The following is a 25,755-nucleotide window of genomic DNA, read 5'->3' as shown; positions in this document are numbered from 1 at the left end:
GCTCTTCAATGCGCCATCTTTGGGCCTTAGCTGATGCTGTAGAGGTTAACACCATCTATATACATGATGCATCAGTGGCCAACATAACTGGTTTACACAGGCTACCTGTAACTGTGATGTTCTCTCTCCAACCTTCAACTATCAACTCAACTGCGAGTTCACAGGTGATGGTTGGAAAGACAATATCAATTACAGGTAGTCCACGTAAACCAGTCACGTTGCTCACCGATACATCGTGTTATGGATGGTGTTAACTGAAGTTCAAGGTAGAGGGGGAGACCATTGTGTCTTTGTCCCCGGGAAACTAGTTTCAAAGCTACTGGTGGTCTTACACTCCATAGAAAGGACAACCTCAGTGTGGAAAACTGAAGGAGGACATTTCTGTCCCAAGCCCTGCGGTGGAGCTCACGAAGATGAAAGAGTGGTGTTTCTTAGAAACGTGCCAGTGCATGCACTTCAGCACTTCCAAAGGGTTCTTGGCCATCCTTAGGTATGTCGATATACTGATATACACTTTAGCCCCTGCGCTCTGTGGGAAGTTGCTGACGATATTCACTTGACTGGTCGCTTTCCGGTCTTAATTCAGTTTGTATATGGAGCAGTGCTGAAAAAGAAACTACAAAAATCGATGTTTAGTAAGGCTGACTGGACACTGTGCTGTCTCTGGGCATCGCAGAAGCATGGAAGAATAGGTAGAGCATACTGTCAACATGATCCAACGTCATTAAAGCATCCATCCGACCAGTTACAAAGTCTTTTAGTGACCCGCTCAAGAAACGAATGCTGCGGTACATTCAGAGGTGGGCAGGTGGCTCTGCAACGTTTCAAATGCTGAACAGTTGCTTAGAACCTTTCAAGTAGCAAAAGCGGTATGACACCCACTTATTAAATAGAACAAGAGGAAATTACAGCAAGCATAACTTCTGCTGTTTCTGAGTTCCATAAAATATTACATTAAGTCTACTTTATTACTGGAGATGATGAGAAGAGTTTCGGAGATGTGAGAACTGGTAAGTTACTGGTGTATAGGAAATGGCAGGCTCTCTGCCCACCAGAGAAACATGCTGTAGGCACTTGTGAAATAATTCGCTAGTGTGAGCGCTATCACTAGCCAGGATCCAGTTTGCCTTCACAACAGAGCTATTGATCAAAGTGGTTGTCAGGATTTTTGTTCCATCAATAATAAAACATACTACTGTTCTTTGTCCATGCAGGAGACGGACTGCCACAGGTTCCTGACACAACACCAGGTCATGGCAAAATCCATTATGCTATGCTGCGGTACACCTTAGTGATAGCTAAAGAAATTTCCTCCGCCCCGTCTCTTCAACTGTGTTTTGGAAACCGGAGATTTTTCTGACTTTTGGATGTACACTATCCCAATAAGTTACGCTAACGGCCATTAAAACTGCTACACCAAGAAGAAATGCAGATGATAAACGGGTATTCATTGGACAAATATATTATACTAGAACTGACATGTGATTACATTTTCACGCAATTTGGGTGCATAGATCCTGACAAATCAGTACCCAGAACAATCACCTCTAGCCGTAATAACGGCCTTGATACGCCTGGGGATTGAGTCAAACAGAGCTTGGATGGCGTGTCAGGTACAGCTGCCCATGCAGCTTCAACACGATACCACGGTTCATCAACAGTAGTGACTGGCGTATTGTGATGAGCCACTTGCTCGGCTACCATTGAACAGACGTTTTCAATTGGTGAGAGATCTGGAGAATGTGCTGGCCAAGGCTACAGTAGAACATTTTCTGTATCCAGAAAGGCCTGTACAGGACATGCAACATGCGGTCGTGCATTATCCTGCTGAAAGGTAGAATTTCTCAGGGATCAAATGAAGGGTAGAGCCACGGGTCGTAACACATCTGAAATGTAACGTACAGCGTTCAAAGTGCCGTCAATGCGAACAAGAGGTGCCTGAGACGTGTAACCAATGGCACCGCATACCATCACACCTGGTAATACGCCACAATGGCGATGACGAATACACGCTTCCAATGTCCGTTCACCGCAATGTCGCTAAACACGGATGCGATCATCATGATGCTGTAAACAGAACCCGGATTCATCCGAAAAAAGACGTTTTACCATTCGTGCACCCAGGTTCGTCGTTGAGCACATCATCGCAGGCGCTCCTGTCTGTGATGCAGCGTCAAGGGTAACCGCAGCCATGGTCTCCGAGCTGATAGTCCATGCTGCTGCAAACGTCGTCGAACTGTTCGTGCAGATGGTTGTTGTCTTGCAAACGTCCCCATCTGTTGACTCAGGGATCGAGACGTGGCTGCACGATCCGTTACAGCCATGCGGATAAGATGCCTGTCATCTCGACTGCTAGTGATACCTTTCCATCGTACTACATATCCACGGTGGCGTTTGGCAGAATTGCGGTGAAATTTAATACCAATGTGACATCATTAAGCCACCATACAACTCACATGAACCTCTGAGCTCTGGCCTTTATTTTCCTCGTGTATCAAAACCTCGCTGTTTGAGCCACCACCAGGCCAGAGGCGCCACGCTTTTGTACCATTACAGCAAAAGGTTGTATGCCCCCTTGTGGCAAATTTCAAACTTCTGCGTCGCAATGGGGGAAAACGAAGGCGTTTCAGAAATGTGGTACTTTAATTCTTTTGCGCAGTATATTTAGAAGAACAACTAGCACATTTCAGCGATGTGCAAGCAGGTGTATTGCGCTGCTACAAGAGCATTTTTGTGCGAGCTGGGATATCTTTAAACTCTCTATGGAAATGGTTTAATAACACTGCATAAAAAGAGTCAATATACGTGCTCCCATTTTACAAGTAGTCAATTATGAGTTGAAGAAAACGGTGCACATGCACTTTTCAAACCATCAAAAGTGTTTTAGATTTTTTTCTGTGCACTTTCACCGTTGTCAACCATCTGTTTGGGCTAAGCTCTGAATTGTAAGGATGGATTCTTGTTTCGTTTACACGCGTACGAATCTTACAGCCATGTTCTTCTTTCACGATACCGTGAATGATACAGCCTGTTTATTCAAAAGAAGCACCAAATGGACGTCCCAAATCTGCAGTACGCTACATTCATGTTTCTAGTAACAAACGGCATTGGGTCAGGGTGCAGAGTCTCTATGAACTTCCTTCAACATACACTACTGGCCATTAAAATTGCTACACCACGGAGATGACGTGCTACAGACGAGAAATTTAACCGACAGGAAGAAGATGCTCTGATATACAAATTATTAGCTTTTCGGAGCATTCACACAAGGCTGGTACCGGTGGCGACACCTACATTGTGCTGCATGAGGAAAGTTTCCAACCGATTTCTCATACACAAACAGCAGTTGACCGGCGTTGCCTGGTGAAACGTTGTTGTGATGCCTCGTGTAAGGAGGATAAATACGTACCATCACATTTCCGACTTTGATAAAGGTTGGATTGTAGCCTATCGCGATTGCGATTTATCGTATCGCGACATTGCTGCTCGCGTTGGTCGAGATCCAATGACTGTCAGCATAATATGGAATCGGTGGGTTCAGGAGGGTAATATGGAACGTCGTGCTGGATCCCAACGCCCTCCTATCACTAGCAATCGAGATGAGGGGCATCCTATCCGCATGGCTGTAACGGATCGTGCAGCCACGTCTCGATCCCTGAGTCAACAGATGGGGACGTTTGCAAGACAACAACTATCTGCACGAACAGTTCGACGGCGTTTGCAGCAGCATGGACTACCAGCTCGGAGACCATGGCTGCGGTTACCCTTGACGCTGCATCACAGACAGGAGCGCCTGCGATGATGTGCTCAACGACGAACCTGGGTGCACGAATGGTAAAACGTCTTTTTTCGGATGAATCCGGGTTCTGTTTACAGCATCATGATGATCGCATCCGTGTTTAGCGACATTGCGGTGAACGGACATTGGAAGCGTGTATTCGTCATCGCCATTGTGGCGTATTACCAGGTGTGATGGTATGCGGTGCCATTGGTTACACGTCTCAGGCACCTCTTGTTCGCATTGACGGCACTTTGAACGCTGTACGTTACATTTCAGATGTGTTACGACCCGTGGCTCTACCCTTCATTTGATCCCTGAGAAATTCTACCTTTCAGCAGGATAATGCACGACCGCATGTTGCATGTCCTGTACAGGCCTTTCTGGATACAGAAAATGTTCTACTGTAGCCTTGGCCAGCACATTCTCCAGATCTCTCACCAATTGAAAACGTCTGTTCAATGGTAGCCTTGACGCTGTATCACGGACAGGAGCGCCTGCGATGGTGTAGTCAGCGACAAACCTGGGTGCACGAAAGGCAAAACGTCATATTTTCGGATGAATCCAGGTTCTGTTTACAGCATCATGATGGTCGCATCCGTGTTTGGCGACATCGCGGTGAACGCACATTGGAAGCGTTTATTCGTCATCGCCATACTGGCGTATCACCCGGCGTGATGGTATGAGGTGCCATTGGTTACATGTCTCGGTCACCTCTTGTTCGCATTGACGGCACTTTGAACAGTGGACATTACATTTCAGATGTGTTACGACCCGTGGCTCTACCCTTCATTCGATCCCTGCGAAACCCTACATTTCAGCAGGATAATGCACGAACGCTGGTTGTAGGTCCTGTACGGGCCTTTTTGGATACAGAAAATGTTCGACTGCTGCCCTGGCCAGCACATTCTCCAGATCTCTCACCAATTGGAAACGTCTGGTCAATGGTGGCCGAGCAACTGGCTCGTCACAATACGCCAGTCACTACTCTTGATGAACTGTCGCACTGTGTTGAAGCTGCATGGGCAGTGTTGTAGTTGGCAGAAGAGCCAACATCGTTTACTAGAGGAGGCCGAAATGCACGCGTTTATCAAACGCAGGCTGGCGTGAAGAGGGAAGAACTATACTCACGTAAGGTCTGAAACATGACAAGGAATGAGAATTCAGAAAGTGGACGAAATTAGTTTGATACTTAATTCAATCCATTAATGATGAACGTCGCTCTTGACGGTACCCGAGTCACAATATTATCTGTTCAGAAGACATCGTAACTGAATATGGCGCCTTGCTAGGTCGTAGCAAATGACGTAGCTGAAGGCTATGCCAAACGGTCGTCTCTGCAAATGAGAGCGTATGTAGTCAGTGAACCATCGCTAGCAAAGTCGACTGTACAACTGGGCGAGTGCTAGGGAGTCTCGCTATGCTAGACCTGCCGTGTGGCGGCGCTCGGTCTGCAATCACTGATAGTGGCGACACACGGGTCCGACGTATACTAATGGACCGCGGCCGATTTAAAGGCTACCACCTAGCAAGTGTGGTGTTTGGCGGTGACACCACAGGCAGCTGTACCTGCACACACCATCCAAGCTCTGTTTGACTCAATGGCCAGGCTATCAAGGCCGTTATTACGACCAGAGGGTGTTGTTCTGGGTACTGATTTCTCAGGATCTATGCACCCAAACTGCGTGAAAATGTAATCACATGTCAGTTCTAGTATAATATATTTGTCCAATGAATACCCGTTTATCATCTGTATTTCGTCTTGGTGTAGCAATTTTAATGACCAGTAGTGCAGTTTGGATCTGGTTAGCAGTCCATCGTTTCATAAAGAAAAATGTTTTATTGCTGTCCGATACTCCTCTTTATCCATCACTATGAAACACGCCCGATATTGATCGCCTAAGATAGCTGCCGAGAAACAATTGACCGTCTTAGCTATATGAAAGCTTGAAAAAGGAAATGTTAGAAGAACTTCTCTTATACAAATCATTTTTCTAGGAAGGAAGATTAAGGTTTAATGCTTCATGACTAGACACGGAGAACAAACTAGAAGTTGCCTGATCATATTAAATTTCTTAGCACAGAAATTTTCTAGACTTTTAAGCACAAATGATACATAATACATCGGATTGTAATATAAGAATAGGAAGGATGAAATACATGTAAAAGTCAAAGTAGTTCCACACATAGAATGAGCGCAGGGGAGCAGATGCAAGAATCCACACCGTCGTCCTAGGTCAGGTCAAAGCGGATGTGGTTCATCATCGCTTTCCTGAAGTGTGTATCTATGTCGTGGAGGTGACTGTGTGGACTCGTTGTGCAGTGTAGTGTTGAGTTTATGTAGTTATGGATGAAGGGAAGAGAGGGGGTGAACATAGCCTGCCCCTGTCGGAGAGCACAAAGGGGACCGCCATCCGACGGACAGATCACCAAAAACAGTGTCACATACCCTCACTATATGAGACACTGCGGAGAGGCTTGGAATTTAATCCAGGACATTGTCGCAGAGACTGGTGATCATGAACTTTCCGCCACCACCTCTCCTTCTCTTGCCGGCCATACTGGCAGTGAAACTTTTACACCACCAAGATTCGAAACGACATACCTCCTAGCCTAGCGCACCGCACAAGAGTGCGTTAGCCGTCACGAAGACGACTGAGACGAGGTGGTTTCTTTGAAATGGGAGTAGCTGAGTTCATTTTCCATCTTTATCAGCACCGAGCTTGTACTCTGCGTCTAATGATGGAGCGTTAAACCCTAAATTCTTTCATGAAAAAGAAAAGAGATTTATGCAACTTTTACGGGAATCATTTAGTTAAATTAGCAGATATTGCCTGAACACAAAAAAGCTTTTGAGGAATTAATGTTAATGCCCCATGAGCTTATGTATCTCCAGGAAAAGAGAATTGATCCTACTCTTGGGCCAGATTCCAACGAGTTATTCACCTAGACTGATTCAGGAAAACATAGGTATATCTGAATCAGAACGGGTGAAATTGTTGTGAAACTCAGATTCTTGAAAAATAGTCACATTTTCATCAGAACTTAGGTAAATAACTTACATTTATCATAAGACGGAGAGATATGTGATTTTTAAAGGATTTTTCTGGGTTCAGGCGCAGTGGAGATGGACGGTTTTCGTTTTTGAATTCGTCTCAATTTATTACAACCAGATCTATGAGTTAGCACTGGAGTAAGCAGCATCTCCTGGACAGTTCCAAGACCAACCAAGGCACAGCGCTTATATATACTATTTTCAGTTAACCAAGGAAGTTCACAGTGAATTTTCACGATTTAAAAACATATACGAAACTTTTTAGAATGTATGAAACTGGGACGCCGAAATCTGAAATGAGCCCGTCTTATTGTGGCTTTTCAACGGTGATACCACCAAGTAGGGTAAAACTACCACCTGTGATGCAGTTAGGAGTCTGTTATGAAACTTCATAACTTAAGCGCACCCAAAACACCTTCGGAAATTTGTAAGTGTGAATGTTGTTAACGATCTTTGGAAGGAAAACAGTAACCGTCGGACAAACAATCCTGTAAAAAGAACATCCGCAACTGAGCATTTTAGCAGAGGCTGAAAATACCGCTTCAGTTGTAAATTTCTTTATTTTCACACGACCGGTTTCGGACTGCTATAAGACCATCTTCAGGTGTCGTAGATGTGCTGTGGTGCCCGAGCGCCGCCTGTACCAGCCGCGGTGTGCTCTCTATGAGCGCAGAACAGGGACTCCCGGTGGCTCGGGGACCACAGTACAGCTACGACACCTGAAGATGGGCTTATAGCAGTCCGAAACCAGTCGTGTGAAAATAAAGAATTTTACAACTGAAGCGGTATTTTCAGCCTCTACTAGTAAGCTTCGGAGTAACGATAGCCATCTGATATTTTATTTGTTGTACACAATTCATTATGAAACCTTTACAGTTAAGCTTCGGCGAGGGTTGTATAGTAAATAAAATGTAAGAGTGACTGAAGGGAGATTTTTCATCACAAAATGTCTTTAAATCAGTAATTACGGGCAACCTGCAACAATGTATCTCCCAGCATCCTGTAGCTCTGCCGATTTTCTTGTGGTGTTATGCAATGTTCTTTTATCCTACAAGACTGTGGTAAATGCGTGGATATTTATTCTTAGAGAATCTTCCCAGATGAAAGATAACTGAAGGCTGAACTATGAAAAGTACGCTACAACAGTACGCTACCTCCTGTCTAAAATAAAGAAATAATAGGAAAATAAAATACTTCGCAATCACGCTGTGCTTCCAACAATAGCTCCCAGCAATGGGCTGTCTTCACGCACAGCCACCGCGCCAGAGCTCCATATGATGCTGAGGTGCTCTGCTTGGTAATTATCACTTTCCTGACAGAGCAAAGACCTTCTTTTACCGGATCTTGTTCGAGGTTAAAAACGTGTGCACTTCCTGACAGACTCTGCGCCAATTTTCGCAGTCACATTTCAGAACCCTGCGAAACGAATGTGTTAGGCTAGATGGCGCATTGGTTAGCACACTGGACTCGCATTCGGGAGGACGACGGTTCAATCCCGCGTCCGGCCATCCTGATGTAAGTTTTCCGTGATTTCCCAAAATCATTCCAAGCAAATGCCGGGATGGTTCCTCTGAAAGGACACGGCTGACTTCCTTCCCCGTCCTTCCCTAATCCGATGAGACCGATGACCTCGTTGTTTGGCCTCATCACCCAAACAACCCAACCGCCAATGTAGATTATGTTCTAGCGGTCAGACTGGAATGTTAGAATCAGAGTTGTTTTCTATACTTTTTCTGGATAACTATCCAAATATACATGCGCATTTCTCTTAGATTTATCCATGAACAAAGGTAAAACACTAAATTCATTGCAGCCTACTACACTGTGGAATTACTCTAACGAGGGGCTAGCCACAAGTGGGGTGAATGTAACAGGCAAACTTCCCCATTAGGAACGCGCCCTGGAACACAATACGGTATTCCTGTTTAGCCCCAACTATTAGCTGACGAATGCAGTTCCACTCAGGGGCTAACTTAGGTGTGTTTTAATGATTACATTGCAGAAAGACTCTCAGCTACACAACATGAAAACAGATTCTCTGTTCAATATTGGCAGAACACGATATCGTTCACAGATACTCACTATTCTAATTCCAGTGCTGGGTGGGGGAATCTGTCTTCCTTAGGAATGAAGTTGAACGTGCCAAGTTGCCTTTATGATAGTACTTGCGATCTGGTGAAGTCTCTGTGCATTCGATTTAAGAGGGCTTATACCGACAAAGCTGCCTCCTCCCCCTCCGATTCTCCGTCTTCCTTATTTGTAAGAAAGAAAGAGAGAGAGAGAGAGAGAGAGAGAGAGAGAGAGAGAGAGAGAGAGAGAGAGAGAGGTTGTATTGAAAACGTATGTCCTGCGAGTTATGTGTACACTTAAAACTGCTACTACTACCAATGGCCAACCGTAAAACAAGAATTACAGAAAACATTAGTAACGACGGCTGTTCAATATTTTCGACAGTGCACAGAAAAGAGTGCAAAATGCTATTTACTGTATACATGTGTGCTAAATGTAGTTGGTCTTCAGCGCATCTGAATTTGCACAGGCATGCCTTACTTGGTATGGTTCTACTTTAGTGATAATGTCCTCCTTTATCCTAAGTGTCAATCACCTTGTCCATTTCGGTATGAATGACCCTACAATTTCACTTGAAACCTAATCACAGATCGAATTTTTATTGTTTCAATTTTCAAAAGTTGTACCTGAAGGGTAAGGTAAAAGGAACCGCCCTGAATCTCACAAGTACCCTATCGCAGAAGCTACCAGTGCACCAGGTCACTCAGAAGCAACCTAGCAGATTTCTACAGGGAAAAAAACCGTTTACAATGATAAAGAGGAAAATCTGAATTTTATATCTTCGCTATAAAGACTATGGAAAGACACAGAATTGCTTCTTTCATCACTTTATTAGATTATAAAAGTCAGCAATAGAAGGTAGAAAAGAAGATGGATTTTCCTTTCCCTGCCACCAGAAATAGAATTTACACTATTGTAGGAAATCACGCTTCGATGCTACAACGATATACTATTACGTTAACTGTGGATTTTTTCTGAAGAGGCAAAACTAAAAGTGGCTATTTCATGACTTCACCTCGTATGCCGCATTCGCAGTTCCAGATCTTGCCGCAAGCTTATGGCCTTTTCTGGTCTCCATGGCAACCGTGCGAACGCAAAGTGAGGTTATCAATATGTGGTAGGATTCCCAACCTATCGGCTCACATCGGTTCAGGGTCAGTTCACGCGGGCAAGATAAAGCCTCAGCACCATGGCAAACAATTTCAACATATTTTAACTCGCTCTTCCTAAAATCCATATCAATCTTTTGTTATGCTCTTTATTCTGTAGAGTGAACAGGGATACCAAACCACCTATGAAATACTCTGTTACAATGATAATAGAAAATTATGATTATGAGTCTGTACATGTTTCCATCAAACCACAGATTAAACAATATACCGGCATCATTAAGGACTAGAAACAGTGAAGTGTAGGCAAACAAAGATTTTATAGATAGAGTAAAAACTAAAATTTGAGAGTCTGATGCTGATATTTTTAAATGCTGAAATGTGGGCCAACCCATTATGTATGGCGTGAAGGATATATATACAACGTTATCGAATGCATTTTTCTTACACATAAGAAGCTGGCCATGTCATCAAATATCTATTCATATCAACGTGTTTTGAATATTCTAAGATAAATACTGGATAAGCAACGCGGCTGACGAAATTGTTTTCGTGTATTACAGGCGCGTAACTTATACCTCCGTGTTGCAGTAGTAACAGTCGAATGTTCTAGAATATAAAGGATTGTTCATTAATTTTGATCACCGTAAGTGGCTCAGACCAAGGCAGCACAATAGTTATCTTGTATACTCGTGTTCCCCATTTTATGAAATTAGTGGCGTCTAATGGAGTCAACAAACACCTCAACTGACGCACAACAATTGCTGCAACACTCAGAAACACGCTCAATGTCATAGCAGGCTCTGTTTTATCCGACTCCTCTGGGCGTATGTACAGAGAGGCGGCTATTAAATGCAATGCCGAGTAACAACTGATGAAGACATCAGATTCTTATTGAAAACCGTGAAACTGAAATCCGGTTCGCTCAATGTGAATCAGGTTCTCCGCGGTTCCCTTAAATCGTTGACACAAATGTCAGGACAATTACTTCAACGATGCCACAAGAGGTTTCTGTTACTTTTCCTTTCCAACTGAACCAGACACCGTCTATTGTCACATTCCTTTCGAGCGAACATTCATTTCAAACGAGAAAATAACTGAACTGATGTTTAACTATCAAATCTTTCAACGAAAGGTACTGACATCGTTGGCGATGAACATTTGACCTCGAAACTCGTTACAGAGAGAGCAAATATCTTAACCGATGTATTTCTCCTCATTCGTAAATTCTTCACAATCGTCGGTCGTCATTTGTAGGCGAAGGAAAGAAACTAGCTGTTGTGCCTTCCCTGGTATGAAACTGAGCAGGACTTACCCAGTGGAGAAGAGAGATGCAGTCAGTCTTGTGAGGACTCCGGTGACGTCCGGCGCGTCGCACTGTGGCAGTCCGACTGGCGTGGCTGCCGGCTGGATGCTGCAGGCTCAACACTCGCGGCCGCGCCACTGATCCGTGCGCCGTTCCGAATGCGACTGGCGTCGTTACTGTTGGGTTCATAATCGCGGGTCAGCCGCTCAGCCACGCTTACGCACAGATTTAAACCACGCCCCCGCGCGACACGCGTGTTCGGAGCGAGAGGCGTGAGGAAAAAAAGGCGAGCCTGCTCGCGGCGCGACAAAAAAACGAAATTGATGCTCGCCCGGCAGGGACAAGAAACTGAATGAAATGTGTACTTAGAGAGCGGCGGCGTTCCATAACGCCGAGGACCGCATGGTACCATCATTACTGTACGCTCAGCGCGCAGCACTTGTTTTGAATTAACGTTCCGCTGATCGAAAGATGCGGAAACGGTTGCGAGAAAAACTACTGCCAATGCTAAACTATATTCGCTAAAAATTTACACGAGCACGTATGTGCTGCTTGCACATGCGCGATCCGATTCATTTCAGCAGTATCTAAGGAAGGTTAAACTTCCTTTTTTTTAATTTATTGGCTGTCGAGACGTGTCAATAACAGCCACCCCAACAGTGTAATATCATTGATGACGATACGAACGTAAGGACAACCACAAAACCCAGTCCCTGAACTGAGAAAATCTCCGTCCCAGTCAGGTTCAAATGGCTCTGAGCACTATGGGACTTAACATCTATGGTCATCAGTCCCCTAGAACGTATAACTACTTAAACCTAACTAACCAAGGACATCACAAAACACCCAGTCATCACGAGGCAGAGAAAATCCCTGATCCCGCCGGGAATCGAACCCGGGAAGCCGGGCGTGGGAAGCGAGATCGCTACCGCACGACCACGAGCTGCGGACCGTCCCAGCCAGGAGTCGAATCCGGAGCTCCTTACTTCCTCCTTCGTAAACGTTTAATTATAGCAACAAAATTAATGGAGCCCAAACACGTTAAAGCTCTGTGACAAAGGCAAGACTACGTCAAATTCTACAAAAAAAAAAAAAAATGGTTCTATGGTTCTGAGCCTTATGGGACTCAACTTCTGATGTCAACAGTCCCCTGGAACTTAGAACTACTTAAATCTAACTAACCTAAAGACAACACACACATCCATGCCCGAGGCAGGATTCGAAACTGCGATCGTAGCGGTAGCGCGGTTCCAGACTGTGGCTCAGAGCCAAATGCTACACATTACTTTTTGTTAAGATAGTAAATGATACTCGCTTATACACGGAGATGAGAAAATTCGTACTGTAGTAACTCGATGTGGCATGGACTCAACAAATATTTGGAAGTCCCCTGCAGAAATGGCTCAAATGACTCTGAGCACTATGCGACTTAACTTCTGAGGTCATCAGTCGCCCAGAATTTAGAACTAATTAAACCCAACTAACCTAAGGACGTCACACACATCCATGCCCGAGGCAGGGTTCATACCTGCGACCGTAGCGGCAGCCTGGCTCCAGACTGTAGCGCCTAGAACCGCATGGCCACTCCGATCGGCCCTGCAGAAATAATGAGCCATGCTGCCTCTATAGCCGTCCATAACTGCGAAAGTGATGGCGATGCAGGATTTTGTGTATGAACTAACCTCTCGATTATCTACCATAAATGTTCTATGGGATTCACGTCGGGTGATCTGGGTGGCCAAATCATTCGCTCGAATTGTCCAGAATGTTCTTCAAAAGCCGGCCTGCGTGGCCGAGCGGTTCTAGGCACTTCAGTCTGGAACCGCGCAACCGCTACGGTCGCATGTTCGAATCCTGCCTCGGGCATGGATGTGTGTGATGTCCTTAGGTTAGTTAGGCTTAAGTGGTTCTGAGTTCTAGGGAACTGATGACCTCAAATGTTAAGTCCCATCGTGCTCGGAGCCAATTGAACCGTTTGTTCTTCAAAACAATCGCGAACAATTGTGGCCCAGTTAGATGAGGTATTGTCATTCATAAAAAAAACATGGTTGTTTTGGAACATGAATTCCATGGATGGCTGCAAATGGTCTCCAAGTAGCAGAACATCACCATTCCCAGCCAGTGACCCAGTCCATTCCATGTAAACTCAGCCCATATCATTATGGAACCACCACCAGCTTGCACAGAGCCTTGTTTACAACCTATATCCATGGCGTCGAGGGGTCTGAGCTACACCTGAACCTTACTGTCAGCTCTTACCATCTGAAATCGGGACTCATCTGACCAGGCCACTGTTTTCCAGTCGTCAAGGGTCCAATAGATATGGTCACCACCCAGGAGAGGCGCTGAAGGCGATGTCGTGCTGTCAGCAAAGGCACTCGCGTCGGTCGTCTGCTGTCATAGCCCATTAACTTCAAATTTCGCCGCACTGTCCTAATAGGTACGTTCGTCGTATGTACCGCATTGATTCCTGCGGTTATTTCACATAGTATTGCTTGTCTGTTAGCACTGACAACTCTACCCAAACGCTGCTGCTCTCGATCGTTAAGTGAAGGCCGTCTTCCACAGCGTTGTCCTCGGTAGCGCTAATGCAATATGGTATTCGCGGTTCACTCTTGGACACTGTGCAGCTCGGAATATCGAATTCTCTAACGATTTTCGAAACGGAATGTCCCACGCATCTAGCTCCAACTACCATTTGACGTTCAAAGTCTACCAATTTCCATCGTGCCGCCGTAATAACGTCGGAAATATTTTGACACGAATCACCTGAATACAAATGACAGCTCCAGCAATGCAATGCCCTTTTTTACCTTGTGTGCGCGATATTACCGCCACCTGTATATGCGCTCATCGCTATCACACGACTGTTGTCACCTCAGTGTATCTTTAAGGTGCACACTCACGTAGTTGTATGATCAGAGTAGATGAGTACCACGCGCAGTACCGGGGTTCAGTCCACATAACTGCCTGAGATTTTTGCCTGGTGGGAGGACTGGAGAGGGGTCCACTCAGCCTTGTGATGCCAATTGAGGAACTAATTGATTGAGAGGTAGAGGCTCCAAGGTCTGCGAAGCTGACAACGACCGGGAGAGCGGTGTGCTCACTGCACGCCCCTCCATACTGCATCTAAAGGGCGTCATTGACTGACAATGATACAGCTGTCGCTCGGTCTTTTAATGTTTAGTCTTCATTTACATAAACAATTAAATTAAGATGATTAGATAGTTTCGGTTGAAGTAACAACCTTTTTCAGAACATGCACATACAAAATGCAGGTTGAGCAGGATCTGGATATACCAGCAATAATCAACATGCTGTGATATGCGTTCGTGTAAACGCAACATGAAAAAAAAATTTTTTTGAACAGAAACAGCAACAACACTGAGCCTGGCTATACACCATATTCTTACGAGACGTAGGTTCAACAAACCGGCTGTATCATCACTAATGCGATTTTTACTGATACAGCCGGTTTGTTCAACCTGTGTCTCGTAAGAATATAGTGCACAGCCTGACTCAATGTTGTTACTGCTGTTCAAATTTTATTTTTCTTATTCATTTTCTTTTCTTCGCGAACGCATGTCACAGCATGATGATTACTACTGGTAGGTATATCCAGTTCGTGTTTGTAGAGACATAACCCGAAGACGGTTGTTACAACCGAAACTAGCGTGTTTTCATTGTTTAATGTAAAAGATTTATGTAGTTTTTTTATATTCAATAAATCAGATAAAGACCGCTTTCTCCAGTAGTGACAATGTCAGGCGTTACTATCAGTTACCTTTGTTTCTATGACACTACCTTCACAACAGTGAAAATGTCTGTAACATGCAATCGCCAAAACGTTCAACACAAAACATAGAATAATACAATAACTTTCGGTCGGATGAAAATGTGCTCTCATGTGCTTGCCGTCGCTGAGGGAAGAGCTCGGTATAAAATGGTTCAAATGGCTCTGAGCACTATGGGACTTAACATCTGAGGTCATCAGTCTCCTAGAACTGAACTACTTAACCCTTTCACTGCGCATTTACTCTCAGTGACTCCCGCCCTATGCGCGTTATTTTCACCCGGTGCGTATTGTAGTAGTCTACCGCTATAATTGAGATGAAAATGAGACGCTAAATCAAGTATTGTCGGTGTCAATCGTTTCCTTTTTTTAAATCTTTGTTCAGAAAGTCTTATTTTGTTCAAAAAAGGTACTTTATTAGGAGAAAAAATTACAAAACATATTAAATCAGTAATACTACAGAGTGTGATGTCTCTCGAGATGCGTATTGTAGCAGTCTACCGCTATAATTGAGATGAAAATGAGACGCTAAATCAAGTATTGTCGGTGTCAATCGTTTCCTTTTTTTAAATCTTTGTTCAGAAAGTCTTATTTTGTTCGAAAAAGGTACTTTATTAGGAGAAAAAACTACAAAACATATTACATCAGTAATACTACAGAGTGTGATGTCTCTCGAGACAAAAATTCAAACATAAAGGCACATTACATTTTACACAAATGTATCTTGTGTCACTTCGTTTATCATGTTTTGAACATACAATACACCTTCTCTGGGCGGCCTTCTTCTTTGAAATTTCTGGGATTAGCGAAATAAAGTGGTGCTCGGTTAGGCGTAAGGGATTGTCACCGTCAGCCGATTTCCTTCCACGACGTAACTCTGTTTGCGGATGGTGGTGAATCTCTAGGCTCTCGTTGATAAGTTTGTATTGGAAATCAGATACTGAAATATTTCGTCTCGTTTGAGTTTTATATAATGCATGCGCATTGATTAGAGACAGATCCACCAAATGAAAAAAAACTTTTTGATACCATTTTACAGTTTTTCGTACAGATTCTACTGAACGTTGCTCCTGTCGACGGCCCCAATATTTTCAGTGTAGCTTACGATGCAAGCTGGTTTCGTTTTTGGTTCATTCGTGGTTCTGTCAATTTTTTCAGTCGCTGTAATTTCGCTTCTATGAAGAGTTGAAAGCATCCTCACTTCCCACTTGGTCCTGCCACTTCAGAGCAAGAAGTTTATCTGTTAACATAAAATCGATCTCGCCTTTTCTAAATTTTTTTGATAAAGCAGGCATGCCTTTGCGGTTTGTTCTCACAGTTCCACAGGCATTAGTCACTCTGTCATGCAAATAAGAAAATAACGTTGGGCTAGTGTACCAATTGTCAACATATAATGTGTGACCTTTACCAAGGTAACGTTCAAGTAAAGTGAGAACAATGCTTCCAGGTGTTCCAGCATTCACACCGAAGTCAGTTTCTGTTTTTACGTCTGTTGATGCACCCACATAAATAATAAAGTCAAGAATATAACCAGTTTCACAATCACATAACACAAAAAATTTTACTAACTTGCGTCAATGCACAAATTTTTAAAAGGATAGAAAGCACCTCGAAATAATTTTCTTAAGTGATCCACAATTCGACGTAATTTCCAGATTTTGTGATCTCCAGGGTCCTATAGTTATCAGCAAAATGTAACATTGTAAGTAACAGAAGATATCTATCACTCGACATGATTTGCGCAAACATTGGAGTAGACAGTAACTGATCATTGGTCCAATAACTGTTTATTTAATTTTTTCTCACTTGAGCCATCAGAAAATTTACAGCAAGGAAATTTAAACTTTGTCACTGTTTGTGTTTTTCCAATGTCGCAGTCTTGATTTTTCACTGGCATCGTTGCAAAGGTATTCATAATATATTTACATTGCTCAGCTATGTAGCTCACAATTTCTTGGCTAAAAAAACCTGGAAGCAGTTGTATACGGTACATAAATCCACTAAATTGACGATTTTGCAACCGGAACCACTGTTATCGAAATTACACACTTTAGGATCCAAAACAGAGTCTTTACATCTAAAATCAACTGTTTTGTGTCTCTTAGGAGATTTTTCAGACATACGCTCAGGCTCTTCTTCGTAATTGGAGAAAGAATCGACGATAACATCAAAATCTGAATCTGCATTTACTGGTTCAACGTTTGTTCGTTCACAAATATTCTTTATATCTGTGGTGACAGATTTATCTGCCAGCTCGTCGTCGTCATTATCTGTCCACCAATAATCAGCTGGATTGAGCATGATGATGTCCTCGTCGTCACTTTGGTTTAGAATACTCAGCAGCTCATCGTATGTAAACGGACGGTAAACGTCGCGTCATTTTATTCGGTAACGCAGAAACGTCCGCACACAAACTAGGTAATATAGCGATACGAATGAACTCAGCAGAAAGATAATTCAGCATTCAATAGTCGTTCAGGTATTTCCTAGTATTCCAACAATTAAACTGTATTATTGCGCAACAATTTACCTCCGACTCGCTGGCCCGATTGTCGGCGTTATACGTAACTATACGACTGTAGCAGAGAACCGCTGTAAGTATTTTTTATAGCAAATAGTACATATACATCTGGAGCACTGAAACGATTAGCGTATATTTACGCCTGGAGGAGTGAAAGGGTTAAACCTAACTAACGTAAGGACATCACACACATCCATGCCCGACGCAGGATTCGAACCAACGACCATAGCAGTCGCGCGGTTCCGAACTGAAGTGCCTAGAACGACTCGGTCACAGCGGCTGGCAGGTCGGTATAGTATCGTTGTGCTGATATTCCGCTAAACTCTGAAATCATAAAGGAAGGGCATATCGACCAACTCTTCGTCGGTGAACTCAGCCATACTGCTGTTTATCACTACTAACGTCCAACTAACACTGCCGGAAAAAGAAATATGAGAACGAATCGAACAGGGTTAACTAGCAATACCAGGAATTTCCCATAGCGCGCATTACCAAGACGGGAGGGTGTGTGTGTGTGTGGGGGGGGGGAGGCGGTACTTTATGCCCACCCTAAAAAATTATTGATTTATGTGAACGACATACTTAAGTAGGGTCCAGCACCTGAAAATATCTTTTAGCACATTTTTAGCAATATCAATGCATTTTCAGTAGCATTACTATCAAGCTGATGGTTCTTTATGATAACTACAAAAGAAAATTGAAAATGCAGATTTCGTTATTTGTTTGAATCTTACTCACAATATACTTTTTAAAGAGATATTGTTGTGTAAATAAGGTCTTGGACCTGAAAATATTGAATAAGACTTCAGAGTAGAAAGTGGCATCTATTACTAATACTTAATTTTTGTATTAAGCTTAACCAAAAAATTTAAAACATTATTGAATCTGTTAGAAGAATTCCTTAGAACGATAATTTTTTCAAAATTTTAAAAAGTAAAGTAACTGACTATATCACTATATTTTCAAAAGTTGGGCATAAGTACATGCACCCCTTTCCCTTGGTATTGCTGGGTTTAATGCAAACTTGAGGGCGAAGGTTAAAGTGAACATTATTGGTATCAATAGCAGGTCCCATGACTGAATGAAAATTTTTTTTCCCATAGGCACAGGGCACGCCGTCGACATTTGCACTGTTCTTGTGTCATGAATGGTGCAGGTGCTGACAGCTGGCCTTGAGCCTAGGAGAAGAAATGAACTACTGTACAATTACACTATTGGTAACAAACTGCTGGAAACAGTAACTACCGTAAAATACCTAGGAATAACCATCCGAAGCGACATTAAGTACAATGAGCAATAAAACAAACAGTAGGAAGGCAGAAATCACACTGAGATTCGGAGGAAGAATCTTCAGGAAATGTAAATCATCTACGAAAGAAGTAGCTTACAAAACGAATGTTCGACTGATTCTTGAGTACTGCTCGTCAATATGTTACCCTTAAGATGTTGGATTAATAGAAGAGCTAAACAAGATCCAGCGAAGAGCGTCACGTTTGGTCGTGGGATCGCTTAGTCGGCGCGAGAGCGTTACGGAAATGCTCAAGAAACTCCAGTGGCACACGCTACAAGAGAGGCGTTGTTTGTGATGGAGAGGTTTACTATTGAAATTACGAAGTTTACCTTCCGCGAAGGGTCTGATAACATATTTCTTCCTCCCATTAACGTTTCGCGAAATGACCACGAGATAATTCGAGAAATCACAGCTCACATGGAAATTTGTTGACAATTCGCGAACGTAACAGGGAAGGGGGTTCAGATAGTAGATTTGGAAGTATCCTCCGCCCCACACCGTCAGTTGACTTGCGGAGTGTAGATGTAGATGTAGATTCAACGTTACAGCGTAGAGTTGCAATACAGCCGTAGGCTACTGGAGACTATCATAAGAAGCTTAGACTACGTTAAAATCGTAACTGCATTACCCTATACGTTAGGCATGTTGCATATCTGTCGGGCGTTACGTAATGTATGCAATTAATGTCTTCCTAGATTCCCCTAGAAACAGCAAACGCCGAACCGTCTAGAAACTGAGTGAGGACATATAAAGGGCTGAGTAACCAACGGAACACTTTTGTTCCACATTGTTATCCTCCTGTCTGCTATTTAAAAGTAAACAGTATGTACAACAAAAATAATACTATCCGTGTTTAATTCAGGACTTATTCAAACATTTGATTTGTGAAGTGAAACAGAGGGATGTTGTGGTAAAAATTAGAAAAGGAAAGTACAGCAAATTTATCATATAGCGCTAGCAAACTCAGTTTCCTAAAAAAAAAAGAAGGTAAAAATAAAAAGGAACGCAAAACAAAAATATATAAACTTCGCTTCAATACTTCGTCAAGTTTATATAAAACAGGTGTCTGTTATTCATAAACAACTTTCGCACTTACCAGTAATAACAGGAGACACATGATGAAGAACCTTCTACTGAATGCAAAATAACAACAATGATAATACAGACTTTATTATGTTTGTGCTTGTGAACTGTACTTGCATCAAAAGTAATCGCTTTGGTTGCATAAAAGAACATAAGTTATCCGACAAACTAATTTTGATTTGTTGCAAAATGCAATTTATATTTTGTAAGGATATAAAATACACAATGGTCTAACGCTTAATCACATGCGGTTGTAACTACGTGCAGACCGTTGTGTCCGAGCCGTTCTAGGCGCTTCAGTCTGGAAACGCGCAACTGGTTCGAATCCTGCCTCGAACATGGATGTGTGTCATGTTCTTACTTAGTTAGGTCTAAGTAGTTCTATGTCTAGGGGACTGATGACCTCAGATGTTTAGTCCCATAGTGCTTAGAGCCATTTGAACCATTTCTAACTACGTGCAAAACAAACAAACAAAACACAGAAACAGAACTCGTCAGCTCGCAGTTTCTCCCTCACAAATTCATTTATGTTTATTTCCCTACCAACGCTACCAATATTACCGGTAATCCTACCATTTACTACGTATTTTATGTGCTGTACCAAAACTACCGAACCCTAGATTTGGTAGAGCGTAACTCTGCTATGGAGACTTGAAGGTAAGTGGGTGAGAGAAATCAAATCACATTTCCTTACTCAGTAACGAGTCTCTTTGTACCAAAATAGAAATAAAGTATTCCTCAACAACAACCGAAATTTTATCAATAGAGTTCGTATTCACACTGTAAACAAACGGTCACCAAACTACACTGCAAGCTTCGTAGATTTCATAAAAATCCAAACCTTTTGCGTATGAAAAAAGTTTTGAAGACATGTATTTGTTGAGGTAAGGACAGGTAAATGACGTTTTGACGTGGTGGTCACGGTGTCTTTGGTGTACAGCATGCAGTGCTGTAGATGTTATTGAGACTACGTTCTGTGAACAAAAATGCAAAACTGATGTCCGTGTACTAATGAAAAAGACATTCAAAACGGCCTCGAATTTCAAAAAACATTAATTAAAAGAGAAAGAATATTTGAGTTTAGCGTCTCATGAACATCGAGTCCATTAGATACAAAGCACTGTATCTGATGGACAAGAGCCGGTCGGAGTGGCCGAGCGGTTATAGGCGCTACAGTCTGGAACCGCGCGACCACTACGGTTGCAGGTTCGAATTCTGCGTCGGAATGGATGTGTTTGATGTCATTAGCTTAGATAGGTTTAAGTAGTTCTAAGTTCTAAGGGACTGATGACCTCAGAAGTTAAGACCCATAGCGCTCAGAACCATTTGATGGACAAGGATGGCGGAAGTAGTCTGCGATGTTGTTGAAGAAATCTCGATGGAATAGCCTGAAGTAATGTCGGTACCCTCTTAAAAACGTAAAAAAAAAATGTAGCCTGCAGGGATATGGAAAAAGGAAGTTTAGCATTTACGTCCCTTCCAGGATAGTTTCACAAGAGATGGAGCACCAGATCGGAATGGACAAAGGTGGGGAAGGAAATCGGCCGGACTTTTAAAGAGGAACTATTCCAGCAGTTGCCTTAAGCGATTCAGAAAAACCACGGAAAACCTAAATATGGATGACCAGAGGAGGATGTCCAATGCCGTTCTCCTGGATGCGAGGCCAGTGTCATAAAAATGCGTCCCCTCGCGCCGATTTGAAACCAGTTACTCCTGCTGGCGAGTCCACTGTCGTAATCACTGCACCACGTAGCACGGTTACCAAGAGTTTCACAGCTATCACTGCTACAGTTTCATGACCACGTACATCACCGTGTGAAGTGCTGCGATGGTGAAATACTGAACTCTGATTAGTTAGTTAGTTACACGTTCTACAGATAATTTAAACCTTTATAGAAATGATGCGGAGCAAGTCAGTTTACAGGATTTATAAAATCTAAGACAAAAAAGATACACCACGTAGGAATTATCCGAATGGGACAGAAGTCGATAAATGTGATGTACGTCTACAGACAAACAAATGATTACAATTTCAGAAAAAATGGATGATTTATTCAAGGGAAAGAGCATCACAAACCGAGCAAGTTAATAATGCAGTGATCCACCTCTGGCGCTTTTGCCAGCAGCTGTTCGTCTTGACACTGCCTGACAGAGTTGTTGGACATCCTTTTCTACATCTACGTGACTACTCTGCAATTCACATTTAAGTGCTTGGCAGAGGGTTCATCGAACCACAATCATACTATCTCTCTACTATTCCACTCCCGAACAGCGAGCGGGAAAAACGAACACCTAAACCTTTCTGTTCGAGCACTGATTTCTCTTATTTTATTTTGATGATCATTCCTACCTATGTAGGTTGGGCTCAACAAAATATTTTCGCATTCGGAAGAGAAAGTTGGTGACTGAAATTTCCTAAAAAGGTCTCGCCGCGACGAAAAACGTCTATGCTTTAATGACTTCCATCCCAACTCGTGTATCATATCTGCCACACTCACTCGCCTATAACGTGATAATACAAAACGAGCTGCCCTTTTTTGCACCCTTTCGATGTCCTCCGTCAATCCCACCTGGTAAGGATCCCACACTGCGCAGCAATATTCTAACAGAGGACGAACGAGTGTAGTGTAAGCTGTATCTTTAGTGGACTTGTTGCATCTTCTAAGTGTCCTGCCAATGAAACGCAACCTTTGGCTCGCCTTCCCGACAATATTATCTATGTGGTCCTTCCAACTGAAGTTGTTCGTAATTTTAACTTCCAGGTACTTAGTTGAATTGACAGCCTTGAGAATTGTACTATTTATCGAGTAATCAAATTCCAACGGATTTCTTTTGGAACTCATGTGGATCATCTCACACTTTTCGTTATTTAGCGTCAACTGCCACCTGACACACCATACAGCAATCTTTTCTAAATCGCTTTGCAACTGATACTGGTCTTCGGATGACCTTACTAGACGGTAAATTACAGCATCATCTGCGAACAGTCTAAGAGAACTGCTCAGATTGTCACCCAGGTCATTTATATAGATCAGGAACAGTAGAGGTCCCAGGACGCTTCCCTGGGGAACACCTGATATCACTTCAGTTTTACTCGATGATTTGCCGTCTATTACTACGAACTGCGACCTTCCTGATAGGAAATCACGAATCCAGTCGCACAACTGAGACGATACCCCATAGCTCCGCAGCTTGATTAGAATTCGCTTATGAGGAACGGTGTCAAAAGCTTTCCGGAAATCTAGAAATACGGAATCAACTTGAGATCCCCTGTCGGTAGCGGCCATTACTTCGTGCGAATAAAGAGCTAGCTGCGTTGCACAAGAGCGATGTTTTCTGAAGCCATGCTGATTACGTGTCAATAGATCGTTCCCTTCGAGGTGATTCATAATGTTTGAATACAGTATATGCTCCAAAACCCTACTGCAAACCGACGTCAATGATATAGGTCTGTAGTTAAATGGATTACTCCTACTACCCTTCTTGAACACTGGTGCGACCTGCGCAATTTTCCAGTCTGTAGGTACAGATCTATCGGTGAGCGAGCGGTTGTATATGAGTGCTAAGTAGGGAGCTATAGTATCAGCGTAATCTGAAAGGAACCTAATCGGTATACAATCTGGACCTGAAGACTTACCCGTATCAAGCGATTTGAGTTGCTTCGCAACCCCTAAGGTATCTACTGCTAAGAAACTCATGCTAGCAGATGTTTGTGTTTCAAATTCTGGAATATTCCATTCGTCTTCCCTGGTGAAGGAATTTCGGAAAACTGCGTTCAATAACTCCGCTTTAGCGGCACAGTCGTCGATAACAGTACCATCGGCACTGCGCAGCGAAGGTATTGACTGCGTCTTGCCGCTTGTGTACTTTACATACGACCAGAATTTCTTCGGATTTTCTACCAAATTTCGAGACAATGTTTCGTTGTGGAACCTATTAAAGGCATCTCGCATCGAAGTACGTGCCAAATTTCGCGCGTCTGTAAATTTTAGCCCATCTTCGGGATTTCGCGTTCTTCTTAACATCGCATGCTTTTTCCGTTGCCTCTGCAACAGCGTTCGGACCTTTTTAGTGTACCACGGGGGATCCGTTCCATCTCTTACCAATTTATGAGGTATGAATATCTCAATTGCTGTTGCTACTATATCTTTGAATTTGAGCCACATCTCGTCTACATTCGCATAGTCAGTTCGGAAGGAATGGAAATTGTCTTTTAGGAAGGTTTCTAGTGGCACTTTATCCGCTTTTTTAAATAAAATTATTTTGCGTTTGTTTCTGATGGATTTGGAAGAAATGGTATTGAGCTTAGCTACAATGACCTTGTGATCACTAATCCCTGTATCAGTCATGATGCTCTCTATCAGCTCTGGATTGTTTGTGGCCAAGAGGTCAAGTGTGTTTTCGCAACCATTTACAATTCGCGTGGGTTCGTGGACTAACTGCTCGAAATAATTTTCGGAGAAAGCATTTAGGACAATCTCGGAAGACGTTTTCTGCCTACCACCGGTTTTGAACAAGTATTTTTGCCAACATACCGAGGGTAGGTTGAAGTCCCCACCAACTATAACCGTATGAGTGGGGTATTTATTTGTTACGAGACTCAAACTTTCTCTGAACTGTTCCGCAACTGTATCATCGGAGTCTGGGGGTCGGTAGAAGGAGCCAATTATTAACTTAATTCGGCTGTTAAGTATAACCTCCACCCACACCAATTCGCACGGAGTATCTACTTCGACTTCACTACAAGATAAACCACTACTGACAGACACAACCACTCCACCACCAATTCTGCCTAATCTATCTTTCCTGAACACCGTCTGAGACTTCGTAAAAATTTCTGCAGAACTTATTTCAGGCTTTAGCCAGCTTTCTGTACCTATAACGATATCAACTTCTGTGCTTTCTATTAGCGCTTGAAGCTCAGGGACTTTTCCAGCGCAACTACAACAATTTACAACTATAATTCCGACTGTTCCTTGATCCAAGCACGTCCTGTAATTGCCAAGCACCCTTTGACATTGCAGCCCATCCCGCACTTTCCCGAGGCCTTCTAACCTAAAAAACCGCCCAGTCCACGCCACACAGCCTCCGCTACCTGTGTAGCCGCCAGCTGAGTAGTGAACTCCTGACCTATTCAGCGGAACCCGAAACCCTACCACCCTATGGCGCAAGTCAAGGAATCTGCAGCCAATACGGTCGCAAAACCGTCTGAGCCTCTGATTCAGACCCTCCACCAAAGGTCCGCAGTCGGTTCTGTCAACGATGCTGCAGATGGTGAGCTCTGCCTTCATCTCGTAAGCAAGACCGGCAGCCTTCACCAAATCAGATATCCGCTGGAATCCAGAGAGAATTTCCTCAGATCCAAAGCGACACACGTCATTAGTGCCGACATGTGCCACCACCTGCAGCTGGCTGCACCCTGTGCTCTTCATGGCATCCGGAAGGACCCTTTCCACATCAGGAATGACTCCTCCCGGAATACACACGGAGTGCACACTGGATTTCTTCCCCTCCTTAGCCGCCGTATCCCTAAGGGGCCCCATTACGCGCATAACATTGGAGCTCCCAACTACCAGTAAGCCCACCCTCTGCGATTGCCCAGACCTTGAAGGCTGAGAATGATCCTCTGAAACAGGGCAGGCAGCTGCATCTGGCTCAGCCAGAGACAGTGCCTGAAACCGGTTTGTCAGACGCACCGGGGAGGCTTTCTGATCAGCCTCTGGGGACGCCTTTTGAGGGCTATCGTGCC

General features: G+C 43.4%; 1 protein-coding gene across 1 annotated transcript in view; it reads right to left on the bottom strand.

The window, feature by feature from the left end:
* The window catches only part of LOC126299197 (zinc finger protein GLI4-like), a 45,560-nt gene extending 34,073 nt beyond the window's left edge, over positions 1-11,487 (bottom strand). Inside the window, exon 1 of the mRNA XM_049990978.1 lies at positions 11,328-11,487. The gene's annotated coding sequence lies outside the window, so the exon portion shown is untranslated. The remainder of the gene's footprint in view (positions 1-11,327) is intronic.
* Positions 11,488-25,755: the final 14,268 nt, after the last annotated feature.

The sequence above is a fragment of the Schistocerca gregaria genome, chromosome X (assembly GCF_023897955.1).
Source record: "Schistocerca gregaria isolate iqSchGreg1 chromosome X, iqSchGreg1.2, whole genome shotgun sequence".
Lineage (NCBI taxonomy): Eukaryota > Metazoa > Arthropoda > Insecta > Orthoptera > Acrididae > Schistocerca > Schistocerca gregaria.
This window is presented reverse-complemented; position numbering and strand designations above follow the sequence as displayed.